A 12837-nucleotide genomic window follows, 5' to 3' on the forward strand; every position below is an offset into this window, starting at 1 on the left:
TAGTATTTAAAACAACTTAGAAAGTCACATGAGAAGTTAACTAATTAGTGCTTTAACCCTTTCCTTTTCAGGTACACTTTGACATTTTCTTTGTTCATTCAAACCTGGGGGATAACATGCATTGAGTTTCACTTACCAAATATATTATCTCCAATCAAGTTCATCTTTTGCATTAAACATCTTCACATACCCTTGTATCTGTTCAATAACTACACATTTAAAATCCACTTTACATTTGCATGTTTTATAGTGCTTGCTCAATGTATTTGTTTCATCTGCCACTGAAATGGCATATTTCTGTTCATACAATCTTTTAAGCAGCTCTAAAATCCACTTTACATTTGCATGTGTTATAGTGCTTGCTCAATGCAGTTGTTTCATCTGCACTGAAATTGCATATTTCTGTTCATACAATCTTTTATGCAGCTATCAAGTGGTATGTCCCACATAAAATGAGTTGCAACAATTGCACATAATTCAACACCCAACAAATTTAGATTTACATGAATAGCCACCATTAATTTTAATTCTGATACCATTAATGTCTACTTCATCTACTCCTACGTATAAAGACTGACAGTAGTTGCAATTATAACATTTATATATTCCAACTTTATTGCAAACTGCCCTAGGTAAACTTACTTTGGACTAAAATTACATTTTAAAACTTTTTCCTCTCTTTTGAACAAATAAACTTTTGTCCCCCTCTATATCCTTTACTTCGGGGAAAGCTGCTCAATGTTTTCCAGTTGTTAATAATTATATTTTTAATAGCTTCTTTATCGACACTATTTGAAACCTGCATAGATGTACTGTAGTTGGTAGTATTTATCTTAGTAGAATTCACCTCTCCCCTTTTCTTGAATAAAGGACTACTTTGAATTTTTCTTTAACCATTTTTACTGGATACCCCCTACTTACAAACTTAGTACACAAAATATCCCCTTCTTGTAAGAGGTCCTGATCTTTATTTGTTAGCCTGTTGGCTCTCATTACCAGTCCTTTGGCTATATTTGCTTTAGTTTTGTTGGGGTGCACGCTACTATAATCTAAATAAACATTATTCTGTACTTTCTTTTTATAGATTTTAGTAAGTAACTTTCTTTTGTCTTTGAATACTATCACATCTAAAAATTAAGACTTATTGCACTGACATCTTAAATGTGCTAACATTGTTAATATGCATTGTGAACTCATTTAATAAATCAACTTCTCCCGTCCAAACTAAAAAGACATCATCATTAATATGTTTAATAAATAAAATATTATCACTATACACACATTTTAAAATATTGTTTTTCTCCCAACCATGCATAAAAATATTGACATAACTGGTAGCCATGGTAGCCCCTGTTGCCACTCCATTGGTTTGACAATAAAACCTTGTGTTAAATTCAAAATAAGTATAGCTCAAAATAATATCTAGCATTTCCATCAATAAGCTTATGGTATAATTTAAAAAGAGCTTGGAATTGATGAGTTTCATAAACCAAAACGATCTTTACTTTATGTACTACTTGTTTCAACTACTTTCTGTAAATACTAGTCCACATAAATTGCCATTCCCTCCGTCTTACTTTTATTATTGGTGATAATGGGTCTGACGGGGATCATCTAACATTTTGTGGATTTTGGGCAAACCAAATATTCTGCTTATCCTGGGGTTTTCCACTTTTAAAATGTATTTAACTCATGGGTAATTCTTCCATAACATAACCATTCTTCAATAAGACTACCAGTTAAAGAATATGCCTTCTTAATATGTAAAAAGGAAATGGGTTTATAAAAACAAACATCTGCTAATAATTCAAATATTTTGAGATGCTACAGCTCTTTACCTAAAACAACAATTGCATTTCCTTCATCAGCTTTAGTAATAATAATATTTACATTATTTAATAAATTATAAAAGCATTTTCTTTTAGTGAAAGGCTATAATATTTATTCACAGGCTTGCTTTGCAATAATTTAATAATTTGTCTTTCAGACAAATTCAAAAAACAACCCTCATCTCAAAGGCAGAATGAATGTGCTAGGTCTCTTAAAGTTTCTAACATTTTGTGCATCATATTTGTACAAAAACATTAAATTCACCTTTCTTACATAAAATCTTAGGCAATTGATGGCATCAGGAGTAGAAGAGATTGCCAGTACAAGCACCGCACGACCTACATCACAGAGCCACATACCCACTATGGTCCTCAACAAAAACTTACCTAAACAACAGAGACCCCAAAACACACTCACAAACATTCCACACACAATGCCAATCACATAGCACAAATTAGTCAACACACCAGTGCCTCACAAACACAGCCCAGTAGGCATAACAATAAACCAAACATAGTAGTCATTGGCAACTCAATAGTGAGACACACTGATGTCCCCCTCACCGGGCTCAGCAAGGAGAAGGTTACTGTCAGTTGTTTGTCAGGCGCTAGAATCCACCACATCACACATGCACTTAAGCTCTCCACAACAGGTACAAATATGACTCTGTCATTGTCCATATTGGTGTGAATGACTTGAGACATACCTCCCTGGACTATATGAAGAGAGACATGATTGAGCTCAAGGAGTATGTGTCCCAGGCAGGTATGACCATAGTCCTAAGCAGCATCCTACCTTCACCAAGAATGACGCCACAATATGAACAAAAAATGATTCACTTAAATAACTTGCTTAGTTTCTGGTGTCTTTCCAAGGGGATCCAGTATCTGCCTGGGATGACATGGTTGACAGTCCACATTGCTTTGCCAGAGATGGCCTCCACCTGTCACCTCTGGGGTTCCAGATCTTGCCCAAGGCTCTTGCCTCCCCCATTGTGCCTTTTTGAGGCTCTGTCCCAAAGACAAGTCTTCCAACATGAAAGATCTGCCAGAAAGCAAACTGAAGGTCAAGCTGCTCGATACTAGGAGCCTTAATCTGAAAATGCACTCACTGAGGCTCTCCTGACACTAGAACATGCCAATGTCTGTGCAGTCACAGAAACTTGGTTCAGGGTTGCAGACAGCACCCCTGCCTTACCAGGCTATACCTCATTCCACACTTTCTGATCCCAAAATGAGGTTCTTTAAGACTAAGGGTGCTGGAGTTTCTATCTTCATTAAAGACAGGCACACCTCCAGACTGGTTTACCAGCAACTATTCCTGCACTAATGCACTTACCCAATGATTCCTTGACTTCATCAGCTCTAACACACTAGACTAGCTGGTCTCATCATTCACAAGGGGAGAAAACATACTGGACTTGGCTCTCACCAACATGGGTTACCGCTGCATCACTCCCATAGTATGTTCTTCCCTGGTGAGATCATATGATCAGTCTGTCTCATTCAAAGTTTTTATCCCACCCAACCCCTCCTCAGCCATACCAAGCCAAAATACTTCTCAAAAGCTGACTGCACCCTCCTAAGGGAGGGTATCAGCAGCTTCACACTACCGCCCCCCTCAGAGGATACAGACAATTATGCTGAACAGTATGCCAGTGCAGTATACAAGCACCTATACAAGTGCATGAACTCAGTCATAACCAACAGAAATAAAACCTGCTCCTCAAGGAAACACAAACCTGTCTGGTGGGCATCTTCTATCAACAGACTTTATAATAAAAGGAAGAAAATGTCATCCAAGGGTAAAAAGGAACAAATTCCAAATTGGAAAATCTCCCTCCTCTGCCTCAACAAGCAAACTAGATCACTAGTGATAAACTCCAAAGCCAATTATGAGTTGAAACTAGCCTCCAAACAAAGGGAAGCCACAAGTCCTTCTTCAGTTACAATAGGAACCTCCATGACAAAGCCCAAGTTTGTTCCGAATTAGTACTTAATGGTACCTCTTACATTTGTTTTGTTTATCTTTTCAGCTTTTCCCGGTTAGAGGTCACCACAATGGAACTCCGGTCTGTAATGATTGGCAGTAGATTTTTATGATGCCGAGTTGCCAGCCCGATGCCCAACCTTCAGCGAAGGCATGCCCATTCACACATGTCTTTTGGAGGTCACTTGACCATGGTGAGGACATGTAGACTCCACACAGAAGGCACTCCAGCTGAGAATCAAACAGGAGAACCTCTTGCTGTGAGGCAACAATGCTACCACTGTACCACCGCAGCTTACCTCTTACACTGATCCTGCTGAATTAGCCAACCTACTAAGCTGATAGGTTAAGCACAAACTTCACCCCCTTATTGCCCCCAAAGGCCCAGTCAAAATCCCCAATACTTGTCTCACACCTCACATTTCTGTAGATAAAGTGTTAAAGGCCCTATCCAAGGCAAAGAACACAGCTTCCTTGGGACTTGATAATACCCCATGCTGTATTCTGCACCACCTCCAGCAAGAGCTAGCTTTACCACTGAGCACGCTATTCAACCACAGCCTAATTACAGGCTTCATTCCGGCAGAGTTGAGAACTGCCAATGTCATCCCCTTGCACCAAGCTGGTGCCACTACTAACCCAGAAAACTATCACCCCATTAGCTTGACTAGTCTGATCTGTAAAGCCATGGAGCATATTATTATGGATCTCATAAACAAGGACATAGGCAATCTCCAAACACTTGATCCCACCCAATTCGGATTCATCAGGGGCAGATCTTGTCTACTGAACCTAGTTGACTTCTTTGAGACTGTCACCAAGGTCCTGAATGAGGGAAAGTCAGTACATACAGCTTATCTTGACCTGGCCAAGGCCTTTGACACAATTCCCCGCTTGAGCATCATTGAAAAGCTAACACAACTTGGTGTTATTCCCTGTCTCATTAGATGGGTGGCCAAATAGCTGACAGATAGGACCCACAAGGTCAAAATAGGTGCCACCACCTCCAACAGCAGACCTGTCACTAGTGGTCTTCCCCAGGGATCTGTCCTGGGACCCCTACTGTTTGGCATCTACTCCTCAGAGGTCCAGTGAAAGACCAAGGGCCTGTGGATGACCAAGTTTGCAGATGACTGTAAGTTGGGTGCTGTCATTGACTCCCCAAAATGACATTAAAATACTGCAAGAGGGTCTCACAGCTACAAATAATTGGTGCCAAAGTCATGGGCATATGTTAAATGCAAAAACATGTGTTATCATACCATTCTGCAAAAACACGACCCCTACTGATTATCACATCAATGGCAATCCCCTAAGCATACAGCCTGTGGTGAGAGACCTGGGTACTCAGGTTGACAACAATCTCACATTCAACCATCATGTGGCGGCGGTGGTCAGAAAAGCCTTTTACTTGGTTCATCTCATAAGTAAAGGGATTGCATCCAGGAAAAAGGAGGTTATTACCTCTCTGTACTCCTCCCTCATTAGACCTATAATTGAGTATAATGCCCCATTTGATATGTACTTGTCCAAACACCTGCACCAACTGGAAAGGCTACAGAAATACCTCACAAAGAGAATCCATTGTCTCCAACACCTGTCTTATGTGCACAGGCTCAAATCACTTTACTCGGTATCATACAGATTACTCAGAGGTGAGCTCTGTCTCTCCTAGAAGGCAATATCGGACCCTGCCCTACTAGAGATGCTCCATATCCAGAAGTCTAACTCCTTGTGCATTACCTGCTTGATAGGCCTAAATCTAATATGTGACATCAACAAAACCTGCTGGAGTGACAGGTTTGTCTACCAGAGGCTGCCCCGTCTCTGGAATAGACTTCTCATACATGTCAAAAAGAGTACCTAACTGACCTTCTTCAAGCACAACCTTGATGAGTGGATGGGAAACCACAAATTTGTCCCAGGGGTTCCACCTTTGTTCCTCATTGACAGGGGTGACAGATGCTGACTGAGGTTTCTTTTTTGGGGATAAACTCTTGGCTAGGCTTGTAAGGGCCCCAGGGCTATTAGCCTTGTAACCTCCTATGATCCTATGATCCTATGATTTATCAGCTCATCAGAGTGAACAAAACTCCAGCCTTTTCTTGAGAATGTTACATGCCTTGTTGTTTAAGAATGTAGAAGACAAGTTGTCAATTCTAAAGCAATAACTTACAGTACCTATTGTCATTTGGCAATGTTTCTCTGCTGTTTCCAGTTCTGGCTCCAGTAACATTCATGAGTGCCTCTGTTTGCTGCTTGTTTCCTGAATTTCTCTGCCCTTTCCAATTCTGGTTCCAGTAATGTTTCTCAGTGCCTCTGATTTGCTGCTTGTTTCCTGAAAATTTCTGTCCTTTCCAGTTCTGGTTCCCGTAATATTTCTGAGCTCCTCCAGTTTGCTGCTTGTTTCCTGAATGTCTCTGCCCTTTCCAATTCTGTTTCCATTAACATTTCTGAGTGCCTCTGGTTTGCTGCTTGATTCCTGATGCTGCTACCTTTACCTAGCTTCTGTTCCCAGTCCCTTCATTTTGATATACTGGCACAGGCTGAAAAACCCTTTCATTGCAATTTCTTTTGTTTCTTAGCTCTTTGCTACTATGCTGCTCTGAAAATGTATTTCTTCCTTGTTTCTGAGCTACCCTCTCTGATCACCACTACAGCTTCACTTTCTGAATCTATGATACCATTTCCTGTCCCTCCTTCCCCTCATGTTTACTGACAACCAGTTAATTCTTGAACAAACTGATATGTGAGAGATGTATTGACACAATGCTACCGGAGGAAGAGCTCTCACATAAAAGCACTCCTAATGTCAATAACATTGTCAGTTGTACACACACTGCACCCATAAAACATAATTCAAAGCAAAGACATAAACCCACATAATCTGAGGCACTTAAATGTTGCATTATCAAACCCCAAAGACATCCTAGGAGAAGTACACATAACAAACACCCTCAGAAACCCCAAAATGCGCTCTTTCAAAACAACACCTACATCAACACCTACAGTCACATTCTCATAGTGCCTCTACTTATAAGACCATAAGACAAGCCAACATAGAATCCAACATTCTAGTCATTGGAGACTCCATTGTGAGACATATTGATATCCCTCTCACTAGGCTGAGAACATCATGGTCAGTTGCTTATCAGGAGTCAGGATCTACCACATTATGCATGCACTTAGTCATAGTCCATGTGGGTTTAAGAGACGTACGTTCCTAGACTATATGAAGAGAGACATCATGGAGCTCTTGGAATATGTGTCCCAGGCTGATATGAGCCTAGCACTGAGCAGCATTTTACCTTCTCCAAGGAAGAAGCTACAATATGAACAAAAGATAACGGACATTAATAATTGGTTTAGCTTCTGGTGTCATTCTAAGTGGGTTCAATATTTGTCAGCATGGAAGGAGATGGTCAACAGACCACAGTGCTTTGACTGGGATGGTCTGTACCTCTCCCTCTAGGCTTTTGAATATTATCTAAAACATTGACCTTTCCCCATAGTGTCTTTTTTATGCAATGCCAAACCAAAACTACTTCTGACAGAGCAAAGCAAAAGCAAGAAAATCTAAAGTTTATACTGCTCAATGCAAAAGTCTAAAGAAAAACCCTAGAGAACACTGACATCTGTGGGTCACTGAGACATGGTTTAAAGCCATGAAGAGCACATGAAGTGCAAAGTTATAATGCCTTCCATGCATGTAGACCATCTACTACACAGACAGGGACTAGAGGTGTAGGTGTCTTGATTTACATAGGATCATAGGATCACAGGCAATTACTGGGCTAATGGCCCTGGGGCCCTTACAAGCCTAGCCAAGAATTTATCACCAAATTAAAAAAACTCTATCAGCACCTCTCACTGTGTTAATGAGAGCACAGGTGGAACTCCTGGGACAAATTTGTGGTTTCCTATCCAGTCATCAAGGTTGCACTTGAAGAAGTTCAGTGACATACTTTTCTTGATGTGTATAGGGAGTCTACGCCAGAGATGGGGCACCCTCTGGGAGACAAACCTGTCTCTCCAGCAAGTTTTGTTAATGTTGCATATTAGATTTAGGCCTTTTGATCAGGTAATGCATGAGGAGTTAGACTTATAGATATGGAGCATCTCTTGTAGAGCAGGGTCTGAGATTGCCTTGTAGGCGAGACACAGATCACCTCTGAACAATCTGTATGATACCAAGTAGAATGATAGTGATTTTAAGCCTGTCCACATAGGACAGGCGTTGGTGGCCATGGATTCTCTTTGTGAGATATTTCTGTGGCCTTTCCAGTTGGTGCAGGTGTATGGAGAGGTACATATCAAACAGGGCATTGTGCTCAATTATTGCCCTAATGAGGGAGGAGTACAGGGAGGTAATAACCTCATTTTTTCTGGATGCAATCCCTTTGCTGACGAGTTGAACCAAGTAAAAGGCTTTTCTGACCACTGCCTCTGCATTGTGGTTGAATGTGAGATTGTTGTTAACTTGTGTACCCAGGTCTTTCACCGCAGGTTGTGTACATCAAAAATAAGTATTGAATGTAGGCTCGTCAAACAGGACAATGCACTTCAGATTCTCCGCATTCAAATCACCATAGGCAAAATCCATACCATGTATTTAAACTTATTGGAAACACCCACCATCCAATGCCATATTCATGGGTGTCTTTAATTACCCCACTATTACCTAGAAATCATATATGACACCAAACCTACAGGCACAGTGATTACTGGATTCTGTAAATATAAACTCCCTGAACCAGATTGTCAATATACCAACAAGGGGTAAAGCCACACTGAATCTGGTCCTCTGTAATATGGGAGAGTGCTGCACACCCACTAGTGTAATGTCTTTTCTGGTAATGTCAGACCACAAATGGTCTCCTTTGAAGTAAAAATAAAACCTGGAACCCCAGCTAATGCTGCAATATTCGAGATCTGCTCTTAGGCTAACTTCCTACTATTGTGATAACCTGGCAAAAATTCCAAGTCCCCATGAGCCCTGAGAACACTGCTTTCTACAAAGAACTGTTCACAGAAACACTATACAAGCATGTTAATAGCTGCATAGAGGCAGCTGTACCCACCAGGAAAAAGTACATAACTAACTCAAAAAACAAGCCACACTGGTTAAATCATAACATCAATAGGCTGTATAACAGAATAATCATCATCAAGCAGGATAAAAGCACTCTCATCAAACTAAACAAGCAACTCAGGGGACAAATAAAGTCTACCAAAGCCAAGTTTGAGGTAAATTTGGCCTCTAAGGCCATGGACAACCAAAAGGCATTCTTTAGCTATGTCCACAACCTCAAAGGCAATACACAATTATTTGCAGAGCTCACTGTAAATGGAGCCACCTATCTTGAGCCGGAAGATATAGCAAGACTTCTGGCTGACAAATTCATCTCCAGCTTTATCCCTCTCTTCCCATCAATCTTCCCTCAGGAAATGCCATCAAATATATCTCCCCTGCTATCATTATGAAACAGGTCTTTAATGCTCTCTATAAGGCCAAGAACACTGCATCAATGGGCCCAGACAATAAATAACCCTATGATTCCTTCTAAGTAGCATGAAACATGATCTATCAGGCCTTCTGGAACTGCTATTTAAGTGTAGTCTCCAAACAGTGTTTATGCATCATAAATGGAGAATAGCAACAGTCATCCCTCTGCACAAATGTAGGCAGCAGAAACTACAGACGCATAAGTCTCACTACTCTCATATGCAAAGCCATGGAAAGAATTATAATGCAAATGATCAATAATGACATAGGAAACCTCCAGACACTGAACCCAGCTAATTTGGTTTCATCAATGGTATGTCATTCTTACTCAACCTAGGGAACCTCTTTGGAAAGGTCATCAAAGCAATGGATGAGGGGAAAATGGTTCACACTGCCTATCTTGACTTCGACAAGGCATTTGATATAATACCCCACTTGGGCATTGTTGACAACCTTAAGCAGTTAGGTACAAAATCTTAGATCACCCAGTGGATAGCCAACTGTCTCACAGACAAGACACAGGAAGTCAGAACTGGTGACCCTACCTCAACGAGGCCAGTCACAAGCAGAGTCCCTCAGGGATCAGTCTTGTGACTGCTTTTTGGCATTTACTTCTCTGAAGTCAAGGCCAATGTCAAGAGCCTCTGGCTGACTAAATTTGCAGATGATTGCAAATTAGGAGCTGTCAGTGAAATACCCACTGAAACAGATATTCTCCAGGAAGAGCTGACACAAACAACTTGTTCCAGAGTCGTGGACTAAAACTAAATGACAAAAAATGCATAATAGTATCCTTTGGGAAGTCATCCACCTCTGGTAACTATCATATGGACAACACACCCCTAAGAGATGACCCGAAGCTAGGGATTTGGGGACACACATAAACAGTAATCTAGCCTTTGACCATCATATGTCTACAGTAGTGAGGAAATGATTATATGTTGTGTAACTCATTTATTTTATTTAACATTTGTTTACCGGGAGTGTCCGACTGAGCCTGAAAAGAAAAGCTCCAAATTATATTTAAAAAAAAAACTGATCAAAAAATATTTTAAAAACAGTGTTAGCCTAGAGCAAAAAATATAAAACAAGATGTTACATAATCATCAGAAAATACATGTTGAATTGAAAAGAAAAAAATATAAAAACAAGAGGTTACAAAGACATATTGAAATGAGATGGTGTAATAGACAGACATATAAGAAAAAAGTATACAAGAGGTTACAGAATAATTAACAATACATATTGAATTGAGAAGATGCTACCACAGTGCTACAAATAATGCAGTAGGATTGTAAGTCTAACATATTGTACATTGTAATCGATGGTTCTTGAAAGCAAAAACTTTTGAAAAAGATATTACTGTACTGGCAGATGGGATGTTACCCCCACCAGAATTAGGCATGCCCTTTTGGAAAAAAGATATTACTGTGTATCTGCCTAGGGATGGGATGATACCCTCACTATAACTGAGCAATTATAGCAAAAAAAAAACAAAACAGTTAATTATGCTGGAGGTAAGGTTCAAGGGAGAGGATAAGGAAAGAAAACAAAATGAACAAGTAAGTAAGCTTTAGAGAGGAGAGATAGAGGATGACTAAATGACTAGAGGAAAATAAAACTAAGTGCTCATCCTGGTGTAGAGCAGGACCAAAGCCAGTTAGTAGACACACTGGCTTTGAGAAGACTTTTGAATTTGGAGGCTTTAGCTGTGCCAAGAATGGGATGGGCAATTGAGTGCCAAATTTTGGAGATGTGGTTTGAAAATAAGGCATTATGGTAGCTATTATTAGCTTTAGTGACTTCTAGAAGAAGTTTATTGGATGAACAGCGTATTCTGTTAGTTTAGAGTTTTACTTTCTTTTTAAGGGATAGACATTTGTCTAGTTGGTAGATGACAGAATGACAGATTTTGAATTAGTTGAGGTGTAATAAGTTAGGGTGTCCAATCAGCCTAGTTTGTCAAGTGCTAAGCAATGATGTGCTCTGTTTGCAAGATTGGCGGCAAACCTGGCTATTTTACTGTAGCAGGCTTCCACTTTATTTAGATTTGATTTCTTTAAGTTTATGAACATTGGGTAGGCATATAACAGTGTGGATAGTAGATGCGTTTGGGCAATGGCAGTTTTTGTGGTGTTGGTAAAGAACGGTTTGGTTCTGTAGAGTGACCTGAGTTTTATGTGGACCTTTTTGATTGTTAGGATACATGCAGGTCATAACTGAGGAATTTGTCATTGGTAAGTCCTAACACTACATCAGGAACAAGTTCGGTTACACCTTTTGAGATTCCGGGTAATGCAACATCTACTAGGGCTCCTAACCACGAGCAAACAGCAAACACGCAAAGACAGCAGATGGACATATTGGATTTGCAGCCCAAGGCTTTTAATTTTAATGTTTGGACTGGGCGACAATTTTCATTCAACCAAGGTACTTTAGCTCCTATTGTTTTTAATAACATTGAAAGTGACTTTAATAACCCGAGAGACAAGCTTTATGCTTATAAAAGCAACCAGTTGGAGATTAACTATCTCAGAAAGTGTGTGTCTGTGAAGCGTGTACCGAAGTGTTTGTGCTGTTATAAGTTCCCGAATAATGTACAACCGGGCACTTTTTATTTTAACAAACTTTGTGAAATATTTGATAGAGCTGGACTAGAAGTTTTGAATGTTATGGTAGCTGAGTATGAGGCGAAAGCCGATACTCTGCTGAAAGAGCTTAATGTAATGAGTAATTCTTTGGTTAATGACATTAATTTTTTGACTGTTAAAATCAATTATGATAATGTTTTTAAAGAAGTAGATCAGTTTTGTGTAAAGATTCTTAATCGTAAGGTGCACAAACTGGAAAGGGACTTAAATGAATACAGGGAGGGTACAGCATACCCGCTCCCTGGTAAGGCACGTAGGGACAACAAACAGGTCCAAGAAATGAACAATCAAGCTGGTACATTTGATAATCACCCTAGTTTTCCTGCCCAACCACTCCGTAGGAGTGAGAGATTAGCCGAAAAAGGAAGAAAAAATTCCTTTCAGGATTTTCATCAACCCCCCGACAGAGCAGGGGGGAGGGGACTGAGGCACTACCAGCAGGGATGGAACAACAGATACAAATAAGAGATGATAACACTTTGGTTGACAGAAGTAAGTTAGATGATTTTTGCTATGTGAGTGGTGACAACTATTCCATTATTAAAAAGGACAATTTTGTTATTTACAACTACACAGAAATGGAGGTGAATCACCATATATTTGGGCTATTCACACGGGGTTTCCAGTTTGTTCCTTTGCGTTCTTTCAATTTAGCTGATGCCCTTGTAGATTTGAAACTTTTTGTAAGACATCTAAATCTCACAGTTCATTTTAAAGGGCAACCATTTGTAAGCAATGAACTTTCTAGAGCTAGCACATTCAATCCACCTACACACCCTTCCATTAGAGTATTTGAAGAGTTGGTTGAGAAGGATCTTAGGATTTTATACTCACAGGGTACACATTCATCACCTATCAATT

This window comes from Protopterus annectens, chromosome 7.part0, assembly GCF_019279795.1.
Source record: "Protopterus annectens isolate FY-2018-M chromosome 7.part0, PAN1.0, whole genome shotgun sequence".
NCBI lineage: Eukaryota > Metazoa > Chordata > Ceratodontiformes > Protopteridae > Protopterus > Protopterus annectens.